The sequence below is a fragment of the Saimiri boliviensis genome, chromosome X, assembly GCF_048565385.1.
Source record: "Saimiri boliviensis isolate mSaiBol1 chromosome X, mSaiBol1.pri, whole genome shotgun sequence".
In the NCBI taxonomy this organism is placed as follows: Eukaryota; Metazoa; Chordata; class Mammalia; order Primates; family Cebidae; genus Saimiri; species Saimiri boliviensis.
In genome coordinates this window covers 64,380,230-64,400,965 of record NC_133470.1, presented here as the reverse complement: position 1 = coordinate 64,400,965, position 20,736 = coordinate 64,380,230, and the positions used below count along the sequence as shown (strand labels likewise).

At 34.9% G+C, this 20,736-nt stretch overlaps 1 protein-coding gene across 1 annotated transcript in view; it reads left to right on the top strand.

The window, feature by feature from the left end:
• ZDHHC15 (zDHHC palmitoyltransferase 15) overlaps window positions 1-20,522 on the top strand; it is a 177,129-nt gene extending 156,607 nt beyond the window's left edge. The window contains exon 12 of the mRNA XM_003936858.3: window positions 19,353-20,522. The gene's annotated coding sequence lies outside the window, so the exon portion shown is untranslated. The remainder of the gene's footprint in view (window positions 1-19,352) is intronic.
• The last annotated feature ends 214 nt before the right edge of the window (window positions 20,523-20,736 follow it).

Below are 20,736 nucleotides of genomic sequence, written 5' to 3'. Positions count from 1 at the left end.
AGAGCAAAAAAGCACCTACACTCTAACCGTCCTAAAATACTATGAACTTGTTAAGCAGTGGCAGACAACTTTACAAATGGGATTCTCTTCGGCCTGGTGAAAAGCTCAATGACCTTCTTTTGCAACACTCATAGATATAAACCCAGTGTAATTAAGTATTAAAATAATTTTAGTAATAGAAATACCATGGAACTTGTACCTCTGATCTGATTACGCTTCTAATCCTATCCTCATGAAAAAAAAGCTAGCAATTATTTAGAACCTTATCACTCTGTTCATGGGTTCTCAAGTCTTCATTTCTTTCCCTTACAGAAATTCTACTGTGTACAAGTGTAAATATTGTATAAAACCTTGTATATGCCAGCCACTTTGGTATGTACTTGATATACATGATCTTATTTAATCCTCACATCAACTGTAAGATGAATGTTACTATTCCCATTTTACTTATGGGAAAACTGATGTGTAGAGACATTAAATCACTTATCCAAGGATGCATAGTAGCAAGTGGCCAACCTAGGGTTGTAACTCATGTCAATCTGACCTCAAAGTATGCTATTTCCACAATGGCACTACATGTCAAAGTCTGACTTGTTATTTATGATGTGTCTTTATTTATTATCAAAAATGAAAAGAGGAGAGGATTAAATCTGTTTCGTTATCCATAGCCCTGAGGAAATGCTTGTTTAGTAAGACAACTTGTATGATAGTAGTATCTAGATTTGGGTTATCTGTGTTGCTAATCTGTCCATTTTATTTTAGTATTTTTCTAGGGGAAACGCTACTACTTTGGCATGTTAACAGATGCTGGAGAGGGTCAGGGGAAATAAGAATGCTTTTAAACTGTCGGTGGGACTGTAAATTTGTTCAGCCATTGTGGAAGACAGTGTGGCAATTCCTCAAGGATCTAGAACTAAAAATACCATTGGACCCAGCAATCACATTACTGTGTATATGCCCAAAGGGTTATAAATCATTCTATTATAAAGACACATGCACACGTATGTTTATTGTGGCACTGTTCACAATAGCAAAGACTTGGAACCAACCCAAATGCCCATCTATGATAGATTGGATAAAGAAAATGTGGCACATATACACCATGGAATACTATGCAGCCATAAAAAAGGATGAGTTCATGTCCTTTGCAGGGACATGGATAAAGCTGGAAACCATCATTCTCAGAAACACCACGTGTTCTCACTCATAAATGGGTGTTGAACAATGAGAACACATGGACACAGAGGGTATCATCACACACTGGGGCCTGTCATGGGCTTCAGGGCTAGGGGAGGAATAGCAGTGGGTGTGGGAATAGGGGAGGGATAGCATTAAGAGAAATACCTAATGTAGATGATAGAGTGATGGATGCAGCAAACCACCATGGCACGTGTATACCTATGTAACAAACCTGCACATTTTGCACATGTACCTCAGAACTTAAAGTATGATAAAAAAAAAAAAAAGATGTTAAAGGAAAATAATTATCTGGTGAATAAATTTAGAAAACTATATATAAGCAAAATTAGAAAGTTGAATTTAGTGTAGAAATACTCAGGGGTTTTATTACACTAATGAGTTTTCTGACTCACTAGAAGGAGGTTGTGGTGGCCCCTTAAACTTTATTTAACTGTTGGATTCTTTCTTTTTGGCATATCATGGAACCTAGTATTTAGTGCAGTACTTGACAGGACCTTTAATATGCTAAGGGACTTTGAAATACATTTTTTATATACTTCCCTTGATAAGCAAAATTGCTTCCAAGCAATGTCTTTTACAGGGCACTCTGTCCAAATATATTAATAGAGTGATTCATTTTGTGGAAATAAGAAACGTGTGTGTGTGTGTGTGTGTGTGTGTGTGTGTGTGTGTGTGAGATGGAGTTTCACTCTTTCGCCCAGATTGGAGTGCAGTGGTGCAATCTCAGCTTACTACAACCTCCACCTCCCTGATTCAAGCAATTCTTCTTCCTCAGCCACCCGAGTAGCTGGGATTACAGATGTGTGCCACCATATCTGGCTACTTTTTGTATTTTTGGTAGAGATGCTGTTTCTCCCTGTTGGTGAGGCTGGTATCTAACTCCTGACCTCAAGTGATCTGCCCACCTTGGCCTCCCAAAGTGCTGGGATTAGCCACTCTGCCAGGCTTCATATTCTGATAAGAATAGAAAAGTACATAGGAACACAGGAGGGAAGAGTGGGAGAAGAATTTTTAAACTTATTAAGATATGAAGAATTTTTATAACTATGTAGAAAATTACTAGTGATATTTGTAAAAAGCTCCAAATTGAAAACAACCTGAATGTCCATCAGTAGAAGAATGCATGAATAAATTATATATGTCCAAATTATTAGATACTTAATGTATATTTCTCTTCATTTTTTTGAATTTTTTTAAATAAAAAAAGGATAAAAAATAAAATGAATCCCCATGTGTCTAAAAATTGGAATTAGTAAATGCTATTTTTTCTATTTTCCCTCAAAATGTTGTATATAAAAAATTATTGCCATATTTTTACCCAAAGAAATGCACTTATTCTAGATTATATTTTCTTCAAAATGAAAAGACAAACTTGAAAAATATTTGCAAACTATACCACATGCAAAATTTAATATGCTTAATTTACAAAGCTCTTGCAAATCAGTAAACAAAAGAAAAGCACAACAGTTAGAAAATGGGCAGAGCAATAGAAGCAAGCAGTGAGGAAAGAACTCTCCATTCAATTAATGGTACTAGGATAACTGGCTAGCCATATGCAGAAAACTGAAACTGGACACTTAACTTTCTTCATATGCAAACATTAACTCAAGATGGATTAAAGACTCAAATGTTAAGACTTTAAACTATAAAAATCCTAGGATAAAACCTAGGAAATACCCTTATCAACATTGGCCTTGACAAAGAATTTTTGGCCAAGTCCCCAAAAGCAATTGCAACAGAAACAAAAATTGGCAAGTGGTACCTAATTAAACTAAAGAGCTTCTGCACACCATAAGAAATTATCAGTAGCATAAACAATCTACAGAATAGGAGAAAATATTTGCAAACTGCTTCTGACAAAAGTCTAATATCCAGAATCTGTAAAGAACTTAACAAGCAAAAAACAACCCCATTAAAAATGGGCAAAGGACATAATGAACAGACGTTTCTCAAGTGAAGACATACAAGCAGCCAACACACATATGAAAAAAATGCTTATCAACACTAATCATCAGAGAAATGCAAATTCAAACCCACAATGAGGTGTACTATCTCACACCAGTCAGAATGGCTATTATACAAAAGTCAAAAAATAACATGCTGGTGAAGCTCCAGAGAAAACTGTGTGCTTATACACTGTTGATGGGAATGTAAATTAATCCAGCCACTGTGGAAAGCAGTTTCAAGATTTCTCAAAAAATCCGTAAAACAGAACTCCCATGCAACCCAGCAATCCCATTACTGGGTATATACCCAGGGAAAATAAATCCTTCTAACCAAAAGACTTATGTACATATATGTTCATCACAGCACTATTCACAATAGTGAAGACATGGAATCAACCTAAGTGTTTATCAGCAGAGGACTGGACAAAGAAAATGTGGTACATATACACCATGGATACTACACAGCCATAAAAAATAATGAAATCTTATCCTTTCAGCAACATGGATGCAGCTGGAGGCCATAATCCTAAGAAAATTAACACAGAAACAGAAAACCAAAAAACGCATGTTTTCACTTATAAGTGGGAGTTAAACACTGAGTACACATGGAAACAAGGATGGCAGCAATAGACACTGAAGACTACTAGTTGGGGGAGGGAAGGAGGGGGTGAGTTGAAAAACTACCTATTGGATACTGTGCTCACTACCTAGGTGATGGGATCTATACCCCAAACCTCAGCATCACCCAATATACCTATCTAACGAACTTGCACACCTATCCCCTGAATCCAAAATAAAAGATGAAAGTATTTTAAATTTTTTTAAAAGAAAATGGACAAAGGATACAATCAACAAAATAGAAATTAAAATGAAAAATAAACATTAAACATGTTCTTCAGTGTAAATAAATTAAAATTAAAATAACCTAAAATACAAATTTTTGTCTATTAAGTCAGCCAATTTTTACAAATTGCAGTACTTATTGTTGGCAAAGACACGCTGAAACAGATGTTCTTAAACAATGCTGATGTAAGTTTAAATTCTTAAGTCATTTTTTGAGTGCAACTTGGAAAATGTATAAAAACCATTAAAATCTCATACTTTTTTAATTCAAAGAAACTTGTAGTACTTTGATTTTATTGTTCTGTATTTTTTGTGCCTTTATAGTACAATAAATTATATGCTTTTATAATATACAGTCTGGCAAGGTTTGAAATATGTTTCCATCTGTGAAACCATCACTACGATCGAAATAATGAATATATCCGTCTCTCCCAAATTTTCTTCTTCCCCTTTATAAATAAACCCTGCCCCATCACCAGGAAACCACTGATTTATTTTGTTACTATCAGTTTTCATTTTCTAGAATTTTAAATCAGTAGAACTGTATAAATGTATTTTTCATTTTTTCTGAATTTTTCCACTAAGCATAATTGAGATTCACCTTTTTTGCTCTGGGTAAAATCATTCATTTCTTTTTATTGATGAATAGTACTCCACTGGATGGATATAGATATAGATATAGATATAGATATAGATATAGATATAGATATAGATATAGATACTTTTCCATCTACTTTTCCATCTATTAATGGGTATGAGATGTGTTTCCAGTTTTTGCTACTACACATAAAACTGCTTTGAATATTTGTGACCAAGACTTTATGTGAACATGTGCTTGAGTAAATACCAAGGAGTGGGATGGCCAGGTCATATGGTAGGCATAGAATTTTAAAAATTTCTTATTTTGTTGAGCAGTGGCTTGTAGTTCTCCTTGAAGAGGTCCCTTACGTTCCTTGTTAGTTGTATTCTTAAGTATTTTATTCCCTTTGTGGCAATTGTGAATAGCAGATCGTTCTTGATTTGGCTCTCTTTAAGTCTGTTATTGGTGTATAGGAATGCTTGTGATTTTTGCACACTGATTTTGTATCCTGAGACTTTGCTGAAGTTGCTTATCAGTTTCAGGAGATTTTGGGCTGAGACAGTGAGGTCTTCTAGATATACAATCATGTCATCTGCAAATAGAGACAATTTGACTTCCTCCTTTCCTATTTGAATACCCTTTATTTCTTTTTCTTGCCTGATTGCTCTGGCTAGAACTTCCAGTACTATATTGAATAGGAGTAGGGAGAGAGGGTATCCTTGTCTAGTGCCACATTGCAAAGGGAATGCTTCCAGTTTTTGCCCATTCAGTACGAAACTGGCTGTTCGTTTGTTATAAATAGCTTTTATTATTTTGAGATACGTTCCATCAATATCTAGCTTACTGAGGGTTTTTAGCATAAAGGGCTGTTGAATTTTGTCAAAGGCCTTCTCTGCATCAATTGAGATAATCATGCAGTTTTTGTCTTTGGTTCTGTTTATGTGGTGTATTACATTTATAGACTTGCATATGTTGAACCAGCCTTGCATCCCTGGGATGAAGCCTACTTGATCATGGTGGATAAGCTTTTTGATGTGCTGTTGCAATAGGCTTGCCAGTATTTTATTCAAGATTTTTGCATCTATGTTCATCATGGATATTGGCCTGAAGTTTTCTTTTCTTGTTGAGTCTCTGCTGGGTTTTGGTATCAGAATGATGTTGGCCTCATAAAATGATTTGAGAAGGATTCCCTCTTTTTGGATTATTTGGAATAGTTTCAGGAGGAATGGTACCAGCTCCTCTTTGTATGTCTGGTGGAATTCAGCTGTGAACCCACCTGGACTTTGGCTTTTTTTGGGTGGTACCTCTTAATTGCTGCCTCAACTTCAGACCTTGTTATTGGTCTATTCAGGGTTTTGGCTTCTTCTGGATTTAGGCTTGGGAGGAGCCCAGTGTCCAGGAATGTATTCATTTATTTCAGGTTTACTAGTTAATGTGCATAAAGTTGTTTGTAATAATCTCTGATGATGGTTTGAATTTCTGTGGAATCTGTGGTGATATCCCCTTTATCGTTTTTTATTGCATCAATTTGGTTATTCTCTCTTTTCTTTTTTATTAATCTGGCTAATGGTCTGCCTATTTTGTTGATCTTTTCAAAAAACCAGCTCCTGGATTTATTGATATTTTGAAGGCTTTTTTGTGTCTCTATTTCCTTCAGTTCTGCTCTGGTCTTAGCTATTTCTTGTCTTCTGCTGGGTTCTGAGTTTTTTTATCTTGCTACTCTAGCTCTTTCAATTTTGACGATAGAGTGTCAATTTTAGATCTCTCCTTGCTTCTCATGTGGGCACTCATTGCTATATATTTTCCTCTAGAGACTTTTTTAAGTGTATCCCAGAGATTCTGGTATGTTGTGTCTTCATTCTCGTTGGTTTAGAAGAACATCTTTATTTCTACCTTCATTTCATTGTTTATCCAGTCAACATTCAAGAGCAAATTGTTCAGTTTCCATGAAGCTGTGTGGTTCTGAGTTAGTTTTTGAATTCTGAGTTCTAACTTGATTGCACTGTGGTCTGAGAGACTGTTATGATTTCTGTTCTTTTGCATTTGCTGAGGAGTGATTTACTCCCAATTATGTGGTCAATTTTAGAGTAGGTGTGATGTGGTGCTGAGAAGAATGTATATTCTGTGGATTTGGGGTGGAGAGTTCTGTAAATGTCTATTAGGTTTGCTTGGTCCAGATCTGAGTTCAAGTCCTGGATATCCTTTTTGATTTTCTGTCTGGTTGATCTGTCTAATATTGACAATGGGATGTTAAAGTCTCCCACTATAATTGTGCGGAGTCTAGGTCTCCTTGTAAGTCATTAAGAACTTGCCTTATGTATCTGGGTGCTCCTGTATTGGGTGTATATATTTATATATATATATATATATATATATATGATTTATATATATATATATATATATATATATATATATATATATAGGATTGTTAGCTCTTCTTGCTTCATTGATCCTTTTACCATTATGTAATGTCCTTTTTGTCTCTTTTGATCTTTGCTGCTTTAAAGTCTATTTTATCAGAGATGAGAATTGTAACTCCTGCTTTTTTTTTGCTCTCCATTTGCTTGGTGAATCTTCCTCCATCCCTTTATTTTGAGCCTTTGTGTACCCTTGCATGTGAGATGGGTTTCCTGCTTAGAGCACACCGATGGGTTTTGGCTTTTTATCCAATTTTGCAGTTTACCCATCTGACAAAGGGCTGATATCCAGAATTTACAAAGAAATAAAACAGATGTACAAGAAAAAAACAAGCCCATTCAAAAGTGGGCAAAGGATATGAACAAATACTTTACAAAAGAAGACATAAATGAGGCCAACAAACATGAAAAAATGCTCATCATCACTGGTCATCAGAGAAATGCAAATCTAAACTACATTGAGACATCATCTCACACCAGTTAGAATGGCGATCATTGAAAAATCTGGAAACAACAAATGCTGGAGAGGATGTGGAGAAATGGGAACACTTTTCCAATGTTGGTGGGAGTGCAAACTAGTTCAGCCATTGTGGAAGACATTGTGGCGATTCCTCAAGGACCTAGAAATAGAAATTCCATTTGACCCAGCAATCCCATTACTGAGTATATAACCAAAGGATTATATATCATTCTACTATAAGGACACATGCACACGAATGTTCATTGCAACACTGTTTACAAGAGCAAAGAACTGAAATCAACCCAAATGCTCATCGATGATAGACTGGACAGGGAAAATGTGGCACAAATACACCATGGAATATTATGCAGCCATCAAAAACGATGAGTTCGTGCCCTTTGTAGGGACATGGATGAACCTGGAAACCATCATTCTCAGCAAACTGACACAAGAACAGAAAATCAAACACCGCATGTTCTCACTCATAGGCGGGTGTGAACAATGAGAACACATGGACACAGGGAGGGGAGCACTACACACTGGGGTCTGTTTGGGGGAAATAGGGGAGGGACCGCGAGGGGTGCGGAGTTGGGGAGAGATAGCATGGAGAGAAATGCCAGATACAGGTGATGTGGAGGAAGGCACCAAATCACACTACCACGTGTGTACCTATGCAACAGTCTTGCATGTTCTTCATATGTACCCCAAAACCTAAAATGGAATAAATGAAAGTTTAAATAAAATAAAATAAAATAAATCGAGATGCTTAGAAAGAAAAAAAAGAATTTTAAAAATTTCTTTTCACTGTCAAAATAGTTTCCAAAGCAGTTATACATTTTACATTTACACTAGGAGTGAATGAGAGTTCTAGTTGCTCTACATCACTGATAACATTAGATATATTCAAACTTTTAACATCATTCTCAGCAAACTGACACAAGAGCAGAAAATCAAACACCGTATATTCTCACTCATAGGCGGGTGTTGAACAATGAGAACACATGGACACAGGGAGGGGAGCACTACACACTGAGGTCCTTTGGGGGGAAATAGGGGAGGGGCGGGGGGGTGGGGAGGTGGGAAGAGATAGCATGGGGAGAAATGACAGATACAGGTGAGGGGACGGAAGGCAGCAAACCACACTGCCAAGTGTGTACCTATGCAACAATCTTGCATGTTCATCACATGTACCCCAAAACCTAAAATGCAAAAAAAAAAAAAAATTGGAAGCAAAAAAAAAAAAAAAAAGAAAAAAAAATTTTACTTATTCTGGTGGGTATATAGTTATATCTCATTGAGACTTTGATTTGTATTTTCCTAAAATTTAATGATATTTAGCACCTTTTTGTGTCATAGTTTGCCATCTGTATATCTTATTTAATAAAGGGCCTGTTCAAATCGTTTGTCCATTTAAAAAACTTGGGTTGTTTTTATATTATTAAATTGTAAGAGTTCTCTTACTCATTTTTTTTTAGTAAAATTAAATTTTATTTTGTGAGCTTTTTCTCAGGATTCCTTTTTTAATGTAAACTATTAAAAATTTCAATAGGTTTTGGGGGAACAGGTGGTGTTTGGTTACATGAATAACTTCTTTAGTGGTGATTTCTGAGATTTCGGTGCACCCATCACCTGAGTAGTGTACACTATACCCAATGTGTAGTCTTTTATCTCTCACTGCCCTTTTACCCTTTTCTCCAAGTCCCAAATGTTCAACGTATCATTCTTATGCCTTTGCATCCTCATAGCTTGGGTCCCACATATGAGAACATACAATGATTGGGTTTCCATTCCTGAGTTACTTCACTTAGAATAATAGTCTCCAATTCCATACGGGTTATTGTAAATGCCATTATTTCGTTCCTTTTTATAGCTCGGTAGTATCCCACATATTCCAAATATTATAATGTATGCATCATATATTCTTTATCCACTCGTACATTGATGGGCATTTGAACTGATTCCATATTTTTACAATTGCAAATTCTGCTGCTATAAACACGTGTATGCAAGTATCTTTTTAAATAATGACTTATTTTTGTCTGGGTAGATATCTAATAATGGAATTGCTGGATCAAACAGTAGATCTACTTTTAGTTCTTTAAGGAATTTCCACACAGTTTTTTTTTTTTTTTTTTTTTTTTTTTTTTTTTTTTTTTTTGAGACGGAGTTTTGTTCTTGTTACCCAGGCTGGAGTGCAATGGCGCGATCTCGGCTCACCACAAACTCCACCTCCTGGGTTCAGGCAATTCTCCTGCCTCAGCCTCCTGAGTAGCTGGGATTACAGGCACGTGCCACCACGGCCAGCTAGTTTTTTGTATTTTTAGTAGAGACGGGGTTTCACCATGTTGACCAGGATGGTCTCGATCTCTCGACCTCGTAATCCACCCGCCTCGGCCTCCCAAAGTGCTGGGATTACAGGCTTGAGCCACTGCGCCCGGCTCCACACAGTTTTAATAGTGGTTGTACTAGTTTACATTACCATCAACAGCATTAAAGTGTTTCCTTTTACTGGATCCATGCCAACATATATTATTTTTTTGATTCCTTGATTATAGCCATTCTTTCAGGAATGAGGTGGTATCACTTTGTGGTTTGACTTGCATTTCTCTGATAATTAGTGATGTTGAGCATTTTTCCATATGCTTCTTGGCCATTTGTATATTTTCTTTCTTTTTTTTTTTTTTTCCACGTTTTCAGCATTGATCTTTAATGGTTGTTGCTTTGGGAATGAAGGAAACAGATGCTACTGTTAGACAAGAAATGCAATGTTATACAGTATTTTTAAGCTGTCAGCTGTACAGTTAGTCTTTATATAGGCAATGAACAAGTGTTTCTCTGTATCTTTTTTTCCTTGAAACATATAAATACACAAATGCCAGAACTCCACCCACATTCCAATTCAGGATACATTCTACAGCAAATACTAAAAATGAATGCTGTCATATCTTCCTTTATTTTTATTGTACTTCAGGTTCTAGGGTACATGTGCAGATCATGCAGGATTGTTGCATAGGTACATACATGGCAATGTGGTTTGCAGCCTCCATCCCACCGTCACCTATAGCTGGCATTTTTCCCCATGTTTTTCCTTCCCAGCCTCCCCACCCCCTGCTGTCCCTCCCACACCCCACCCAACAGACCACAGTGTGTGATGCTCCCCTCCTTGTGTCCGTGTGTTCTCATTGTTCATCATGCACCTATGAGTGAGAACTTGTGGTGGTTGATTTTCTGTTCTTGTGTCAGTTTCCTGAGAATGATGGTTCCCAGATTCATCCATGTCCCTACAAAGGACATGAACTCATTGTTTTTTATGGCTGCATAATATTCCATGCTATATATGTTTCAGTTTTCTTGTCACATTCTGTCATCATTGGGCATTTGGGTTGTTTCCAGGTCTTTGCTGTTGTAAGCAGTGCTGCAATGAACATATGTATACATTTGTCTTTATAACAGAATAATTTATAATCCTTTGGATATATACACAGTAATGGGATTGCTGGGTCAAATGGAATTTCTATTTCTAGGTCCTTGAGAAATTTTAACATTGTCTTCCACAATGATTGAAGTAATTTACACTCCCACCAACAGTGTAAAAGTGTTCCTATTTCTCTACATCTTCTCCAGCATCTGTTGTCTCCAGATTTTTTAATGATCACCATTCTAACGGGCATGAGGTAGTATCTCAATGTTGTTTTGATTTGCTTATGTCTAATGACCAGTGGTGAGGAACATTTTTTATATGTTTGTTGGCCTCATATATGTCTTCTTTTGAGAAGTGTCTGTTCATATCCTTTGCCCATTTTTGAATGGGTTTGTTTATTTTTTTCTTGTAAATCTGTTTCAGTTCTTTGTAGATTCTGGATATTAGCCCTTTGTCTAATGGGTACATTGCAAATATTTTTTTTCCACTCTGTTGGTTTCCAGTTCACTTTAATGATTGTTTCTTTTGCTTTACAGAGCTATGGAGTTTAATTAGGTCTCATTTGTCTATTTTGGCTTTTTTTGCCAATGCTTTTGCTGTTTTAGTCATGAAGTTCTTGCCTATGTCTATGTCCTGAATGGTATTACTTAGGTTTTCTTCTAGGGTTTTTATGGTGTTAGGTCTTATGTTAAAGTCTTTAATCCATCTGGAGTTAATTTTAGTGTAAGGTGTCAGGAAGAGGTCCAGTTTCTGTTCTCTGCACATGGCTAGCCAGTTATCCCAACACCATTTATTAAACAGATAATTATTTCCCCATTGCTTGTTTTTGTCAGGTTTGTCAAAGATCAGATGGTTGTGGATATGTGGTGTTGCCTCCTAGGCCTCTGTTCTGTTCCATTGGTCTATATCTCCGTTTTGGTACTAGTACCATGTTGTTTTGATTACTATAGACTTGTAGTATAGTTTGAAGTCAGGTAGCATGATGCCTCCAACTTTGTTCTTTTTGCTTAGGATTGTCTTGGCTATGTGGGCTCTCTTGGTTTTATATGAAGTTTATGGTAGTTTTTTCCAGTTCTGTGAAGAAGGTCATTGGTAACTTGATGGGGATAGCATTAAATCTATAAATTACTTTGGATGGTATGGCCATTTTCACAATATTGATTCTTCCTAACCATGAGCATGGAATGTTTTTCCATCTGTTTGTATTCTATCTTATTTCCTTGAGCAGTGCTTTGTAGTTCTCCTTCAAGAGGTCCTTTACATCCTTTGTTAGTTGTATTCCTAGGTATTTTATTCTCTTTGTAGCAATTGTGAATGGGAGTTCAATTTTGATTTGGCTCTCTTTAAGTCTGTTATTGGTGTATAGGAATGCTTGTGATTTTTGCACATTGGTTTTCTATCCTGAGACTTTGCTGAAGTTGCTTATCAGTTTAGGAGATTCGGGGCTGAGACAATGGGATCTTTGAAATATACAATCATGTAATTTCCTTTTCAGAATTGTCTATTCATGTTCTTAGCCCACTTTTTTATGGGAATTTTTTTCTTGCTGATTTGTTTGCTTTCTTTGTAGATTCTGAACATTAGTCCTTTGTCAGATGTATAGATTGTGTAGATTTTCTCCCACTCTGTGTGTTGTCTGTTAACTTGGTATTATTATTGCTTTGCCGAAGCTTTTTAGTTTAATTAAGTCCCATCTACTTATCTTTGTTTTTGTTGTATTTGCTTTTGGGTTCTTGATCACTGTGTCTTTGCCTAAGCCAGTGTCTACAAGGTGTTCCCTGATACTGTCTTCTCTAATCTTTATGGTTTAAGGCCTTAAATTTAAGTGTTTGATCAATCTTGAGTTGACTTTTATACAAGGTGAGAGATGAGGATTGAATTTCATTCTTCTAAGTGTAGCTTGCCAATTTTCCCAGCACCATTTGTTGAATAGGGTGACCTTTCCCCACTTTATGTTTTTGTTTGCCTTGTCAAAGATCAGTTGGCTCTGTTTGGCTTTATTTCTGGGTTCTCTATTCTGTTCCATTGGTCTATGTGCATATTTTTATGCTAGTATCATGCTGTTTGGTGACTATTGCCTTCTAGTATATTTCAAAGTTAGGTAATGTAATGCCTCCAGAATTGTTATTTTTGTGTAGTCTTGCTTTGACTATGCAGGCTCTTTTTTTGGTTCCATATTAATTTTAGGGTTTTTTTTTTTTGTAGTGCTGTGAAGAATGATAGTGGTATTTTGATGGGAACTGCATTAAATTTGTAGATTGCTTTTGGCACTATGATCATTTTCACAATATTGTTACTACCCATTCATGAGCATGGGATGTGTTTCTATTTGTTTTTGTCATCTATGATTTATTTCAGCAGTGTTTTGTAGTTTTCTTTGTAGAGGTCTTTTACCTCCTTGGTTAGGTATATTTCTATGCTTGTTTGCTTTTTTTGTTTGTTTGCTTTGGTTTGGTTTCTCTTGCAGCTATTGTGAAAGAGATTGGGTTCTTCATTTGATTCTCAGCTTGGTTGTATGGAGGTTCAGTCAGACTGGTAGGAGAAATTTTAGTTATAGAGAATGTACAAAATGTTCACCCTTTTAGAAAGCCTGAAAGTTTTTATTACAGTACTTGGCTAAAGATACTGTACAAAATGTTCACCCTTTTAGAAAGCCTGAAAGTTTTTACTATAATTCTTGGCTAAAGGCAGCCTTGTCCCCTTAGTTAAATAAGTTAGAGTAGAAACTAAGAAATGTAAGGAGTTTAACTAACTTGTTTACACATATGGTCCTAAGACTAACCTTTGCTCTACTACAGGTGCTTAATTGCTTTCTACTCAGGACATCCTCAATGTTAATTACCCTCTAGTAATGTTGACTCAAGCCTTTGTGAATTAATCATTACTGAATAAATGTGAGTCTTGCTAGCTAGTTGAGGCCACGACTGCAACAAAGTGACCTAGATGCTGGGCCAGACTGACAAGAACAATATCTGAGTCACTGTGTGCTATTCATCCATTGTTAAGTCAAGGTTTGCAGGATAGACCCCCTCATGATAGCTGTTGGTGTATAGCAGAGATATTGATTGTGTACATTAATTTTGTATCCTGAATCTTTGCTGAATTAATTTACCAGTTCTGGGAGCTTTTTGGATCAGTCTTTAACGTTATCTAGGTATACGGTCACATCATCAGCAAACAGTACAGTTTGACTTCCTCTTTACCAATTTGGATGCCCTTTCTTTCTCTTTTCTGTTTGCTCTGGCTAGAACTTCCAGTACTATGTTGAATAAAAGCTCATACATTTTTATCTGGTAACTACTGCATTTTAGAAATGCATTTAAATGAAATCTGCACATCTGTTTATCATCAATTTATTATGAGCAGAAAATTTTAAACAAAACTACATATCTAGTAATAGAGAAATTGTGAAACAAATTGCTCTATTATGTTAAAATATACAACCATTATAAATTATTATTTTCACTGGGTGCAGTGGCTCATATCTGTAATCCCAGCACTTTGCAAGGCCAAGGCAGGAGGATAAGTTGAGCCTAGGTGTTTGAGACCACCCTAGGCAACATACTGAGACCACATTGCCACAAAAAAAAAATAGCTGTGCTTATTGGCACAGACCTGTGGTCCCTGCTACTCGGGAGGCTGAAGAGGGAAGCTTACTTTAACCTGGTAGGTAGACACTGCAGTGAGCTGTGATTACACCAGTGCACTCCAGCCTGGGCAACAGAGTGAGACCCTGTCTCATAAAATAATAATAATAATTATGAAGATGATGATGACTATGATGATGTGTCTCATAAAATAATAACTATGATGATGATGATTTGTCTCATAAAATAATACTAACTATGAAGAAGATGAAGAAGAAGAAGAAGAAGAAGAAGAAGAAGAAGAAGAAGAAGAAGAAGAAGAAGAAAAAGAGGAAGGAGAAGGAGGAGGAGGAGGAGGAGAAGGAGAAGGAGAAGAAGAATTATTACTAGGGTTATTTGAAAAACTTGTATGAGTGCAGTTTAAATTTTCAAATCTATTTATTACATTTATTGAGATTTAATTCACTTAACATATAATTCGACCACTTAAATTGCACAATTCAGTGGTTTTTAATATATTCACAGTTATACAACCATCACCATACCACAATCAATTTTAGAACATTTTCATTATCCCAAAAAGAAACCCCATACATATTAGCAGTCACTCTCCATTTCTGAATTTCATATAAATTAAATCATACAATATGTGGTCTTTGAAGAGAAAATATTTGCAAATCAACTGTCTCATATGTGTTTGGAGAATATATAAAGAACTCTTACAATTTGAGAATAAAAAGAAAAACAATGCATGTTTCTGTACTGGCAAAGTATTTGAATAGACATTTTTCCAAAGAAAATACACAAATGATTAATAAACACATGAAAAGATGCTCAACATCATTAGCCATTAAGGAAATGCAAATCAAAACCAAAATGAGATACCATTTAACATCCACTGGGATGGCTACGATACAAAAGACAGGTAGTAACATGTGTTGGCAAGGATGTGGAGAAATAAGAACCCTGATACATTGCTGTTGGAAATGAAAGGGGCAGTTACTTTGGAAAATAGTTTCACAATCCCTCAAAATGTTAAACACATAATTACCATATGATATAGCAATTCTATTCCTAGGTATGTAACCAAGGAAAATGAAAACATATAGCCACACAAAAACTTGTACTTAAATATTTATATCATTATTAATAATAGCCAAAAGGGGAAGCAACCCAAATGTCCATGTACTGATAAACAGATAAATAAAATATAGTATATTCATATAATGAAATACTGTTTGTCAACAACAACAAAAAAATACATGTTACAACACGGATGAACCTTGAAAACATTAGAATTGAACTAATGGAGATAGAAAGTAGAAAACTGGTTATCAGAGGCTGAGAAAGGTAGTAGGGGGCTGGGAGGGAGGTAGGGATGGTTAATGTTAATGAGTACAAACAAAAGTTAGAAAGAATGAATAAGACCTACTATCTGATAGCACAACAGAGTGATTAAAGTCAATAATAACTTCATTATACATTTTAAAATAACTCAAATAGTTATAATTGAATTATTTGTAACTCAAAGTATAAACGCTTGAGGAGATGGCTACCCCATTTTCTATGATGTGTCTATCTCATATTGCATGCCTATATCAAGACATCTCATGTACCTCATAAATATATACACTTACTATGCACCCATAAAAATTAAAATTAAAAAAATAAAATCAGAAAAATAAAAATAAATAAATAAATAATACTGTAAAACTATAGTAGTCAAGACAGTGTAGCATTCACTGCTATTCACCACAGTACTAGAAGACCTAGCTAGGAACAGTCAAACAAGAGACAGAAATAAAGGGCATCCAACCGGAAAGGAAGAAGTCAAATTATCCTTGCTTGCAGATGATATGATCTTGCATTTGTAAAAACCTAAAGACTCCACCAAAAAACAACTACATAAACACATTTAGTAATGTTGCAGAATACAAAATCAACATGTAAAAACTAGTGGCATATTAAAATATGGCAACAGTGAACAATCTTAAAAAGAAAATAAGAAATAATTACATTTACAATAGCTACAAATAAAATTAACACCTAGGAATTAGCCAAAGAAGTGAAAGATCTCTACAATGAAAATTATAAAACACTGATGCAAGAAATTGAAAAGTAAACACATAATATGGAAAGATATTCCATGTTCATGGATTGAAAGAATGAATATTGTTAAAATGTTCATATAACAGAAAGCAATCTGCATATTTAATGCAATCCCTATCAAAATACAAATGACATTCTTCACAGAAATGGAAAGAAAATCTTAAAATATATATATAAAACAACAACAACAACAACAACAACAACCAACAGAATAGCCAAAGCTATTTTGAGCAAAAAGAACAAAACTGGAGGAATCACATGACCTGACTTGAGATTATACTGCAGAGCTGTAGCAACCAAAATAGTATGGTACTGTAATAAAAACAGACACCTAGACCAATGGAAAAGAATAGAGAACCTAGAAACAAATTTGTATGTCTACAGTGAACTCATTTTTGAAAAAGTTTTCACAGACATGCATTGGGAAAACTGGATATCCATATGCAGAAGAATGAAACTAGACCTCTGTCTTTCACTGTTTACAAATATCAGATAAAAATCAATTAAAGACAAATCTAAGACCTCAAATTATGAAACTACTGGAAGAAAACACTGGGTAAACTCTCCGGGACATTGGACTGGGCAAAAATTTGTTGAGTAATATCCTACAAGCACAACCAAAGCAAAAATAGACAAATGACATTATACCAAGCTATAAAACTTTTGCACAGCAAAGAAAACAATCAGGAAGGTGAAGAGACAACCCACAGAATGGGAGAAAATATTTGCAAACTACCCATCCAACAACAAATAAATAAGCAGAATATATATGGAGTTCAAAAATCTCATAATCCAATTAAAAATGGGCAAAATATCTGAATAGACATTTCTCATAAGAGGACATATGAATGGCAAACAGATATAGGAAAAGGTGTCGAACATCACTGATAATCAAAGAAATTTAAATCAAAACTAAAAGGAGATATCATCTCACCCCAGTTAACATGGCTTTTATTTAAAAGTCAGGCAATAACAACTGCTGGCAAGGATGAAAAAAAAAAAAAAAAAAAAAAAAAAAACAGATAAAAAGTGGGAAAGGACATAAACAGGTCCTTCTCCAAAGAAGACATACAAATGGCCAACAAACATGAAAAAATGCTTAACATCTTTAATCATCAGAGAAATGCAAATCAAAACCACAGTAAGATGCCATCACATACCAGTCAGAATAGCTACTATTAAAAAGTCAAAAAATAACAGATATTGGCAAGGTTGCAGAAAAAAGGGAACTCTTACACTGTTGGTGGGAATGTAAATAATACAACCACCATGGAGTAGAGTTTGGGAGTTCCTCAGAAAACTAAAAATAGAGCTACCATATGATCCAGCAATCCTACTCCTAGGTATATGCCCAAAAGAAAGAAAATCAGTATATTGAAGAGATACTTGCCTTCCCATGTTTATTGCAGCAGTATTCATAATAGCCAAGATTTGGAAGCAACCTAAGTGTTCATCAACAGAAGAATTGATAAAGAAAATGTGGTACATACATACAAAGGCGTATCACTGAGTCATAAAACGGAATGAGATCCTGTCATTTGCAACATTGATGGAACTGGAGGTCATGTTAAGTGAAATAAGCCAAGCACAGAAAGAAAAATGTCACATATTACCACTTATATGTGGGAGCTAAAAATTAAAACAAACTCATAGAGTTCAATTTTCCCATACTTATTTGTGGAAGTTAAAAATTAAAAAAAAATGAACTCATGGAGTTAGAGAGTAGAATGATGATTACCAGAGACTGGGAAGGATAGTGGAGTAGTAAATGCTTTAGGGGAATTGGGAATTGTTAATGGCTACAAAAAACGGAAAGAATGAATAAGACCTAGTATTTGCTAGCACAATAGGGTAACTAAAGTCAAAAATAATTTAATTGTATGTTTTAAAATAAAAGTATAATTGGATTGTTGGTAACACAAAGGATAAATTCTTGAGGTGATAACTACCCCATCTACCAAAATGTGATGATTATGCATTGCCTGCATGTATCAAAATATCTCATGTAATACATAAACATATATACCTACTATGTACCCATAAAAATTAAAAATTAAAATAAATTTAATAAGCTATTTTATCCAATTTTCCATCATTATAAGTTTATGAATAATACCACTAAACATAAATCTTTCTTATCATTTATAATCATTTTCATAGGATAGAATCCTAGAAGCAAAATTACTGGTATAAATTTTTTAAAGGGTTATTGGATAAGGCCAAATAGTTTTCCAGAAAGTTTAACAAATAGCTACATGAAGGCCTGCTATATGCCAGATATTGTTTCAGGTAGATTATATTTTACCAATTTTAAACATGAACAAACTAAGATCCACTGACATTATTTTTCTAGAGTTATGCAGATAACAAAAGGCAAAGCTAGAATTCAGATTCATAATTGCTCAGTGTCAAAGCTCTTATTATTTCCATATGGATTTCAAAAATAGTATTTTTGAAGTGTCAAATTATATAATTACTAAAGAAAATGTGGAAAATGCAAGTAGAAAGTAGAGAAAATGAAAATAAATTACCCATGAATCCAACACTTTCAATAGTTCAGTGTATTTCCTCAGTCTTTTGTCCCAAATATAATTTTGGTTGTTAAAAATAACTATAGTATTGCATGTATAATTTTATATCCTGCCTTTTTCACTTAACATTTTTCAGTGCTGATCTATAATCTTCATAAATATAATTTTAATGGTCACATATTATTGTCAAGTGGGTGTTACCATATGAATATTTGCAGTTGTTCAGCTCATCTGTGAATTTCTTCTCTTCATTCCCAGGACTCTCCATCTCCATCTCCCATGAGGCTTACAGAGTTCAGTGTTGGAAATCATTGTAATCTTCAAAATAAGTCACCGTGTTGGACTGAAACCTTCAAAATTTGAAAGAATTCCATCCAATACTTGCTGTGCAAATGTTTCTGGACTTTACATTATTTAATTTTCTGACCGAAATCCAACTTGGTATTTGGTAGCAGTTAATTCAAGCCAGATTTTTTGTTTCTTCATTTCCCCTGCCCCAATCCATGAAAGTCTGCATGTAAAATATATCTTTTCATTCATCGTATCAGGTAAAAGGGAATTCAGAAAATTTCCTTGGAGTCTTTAATTTATCCGCAAAGATTATTAATCCCATAATAGGGCCTTTTTGGTGTTGAAGGGAATCAGACTACATTTGTTGCTTATGTGCATGTGTATTTGTGAACATAGACAGCATATCTATACAAAATTCTGCTATAGTGTGAAAATCAAGGCTAAAAACCTGATTATGATTTTTCTGTAAATAGCAACTTAAGTATTTACTAGACTTTGAACCATCACTATATCAGGTATCTAAATTTTGGGATGGTGACTGAATACACTGACCAAGGTCCTCAAATTGGGACTTGAACAACAATGTAAAAGCTATTCCATCACAAATGTTCCTGAAAGCAACCATAAGATGAAAATCAGGACTTACACTTTATTGAACATAATAATCAGTGTTTTAAAGATGTCTAATGTCAGATTGCGGTAGAATTCTCCAATTACTTTTATTTATTTATCTGCTACCTAGTTTTATTTTATCCTTTATGAATTACTTTTATGATGAAAGAAAATCTATAAGCCTAAGTTATGGCCCATAGGTTTTGTTAAGGGTTTTCAGAGTGATTTTTGAAATTAACTTTAATACCTTTCATAAGGGTAAAATTTCACAGCTGACAGCCTGAGGATTAGCACTAAAGAGCTGTGTTTTCATAGCAGGGATTATTGTACAGACAGTGATAACCAAATAGTAATATGCCAATTCTTTGTTTCTTTGTTTTAGCTTCAATGGTAGCTAAGCCATTAAGACAGTTTGCATTGATTTCCCCATTTATTTATAATCAGCCTTTCTTTTAGTCCTAGTGCCTGAATCAAGGAGTGTGAATACTAATACTGCTTCTTTATAATAATAATATCTTAAGAGTATTGATGTCTTTAATTTTCCCAGCAGTCTACTGCTCAGCTACTGACAATAAAAGCTCCAACTCTTACAGGGATCAGTGGGAATTAGAGATATCTTTCAGATATTAAGTAATTGAGCTTCTAGAGGGATGGTTTGGTTTACTAATTTATCCCCCCTGCAATATTTTTGAGTAAAAAAGAATTCCCTGCCACAATTTAGTGTTGAGGTTCCAGTAGA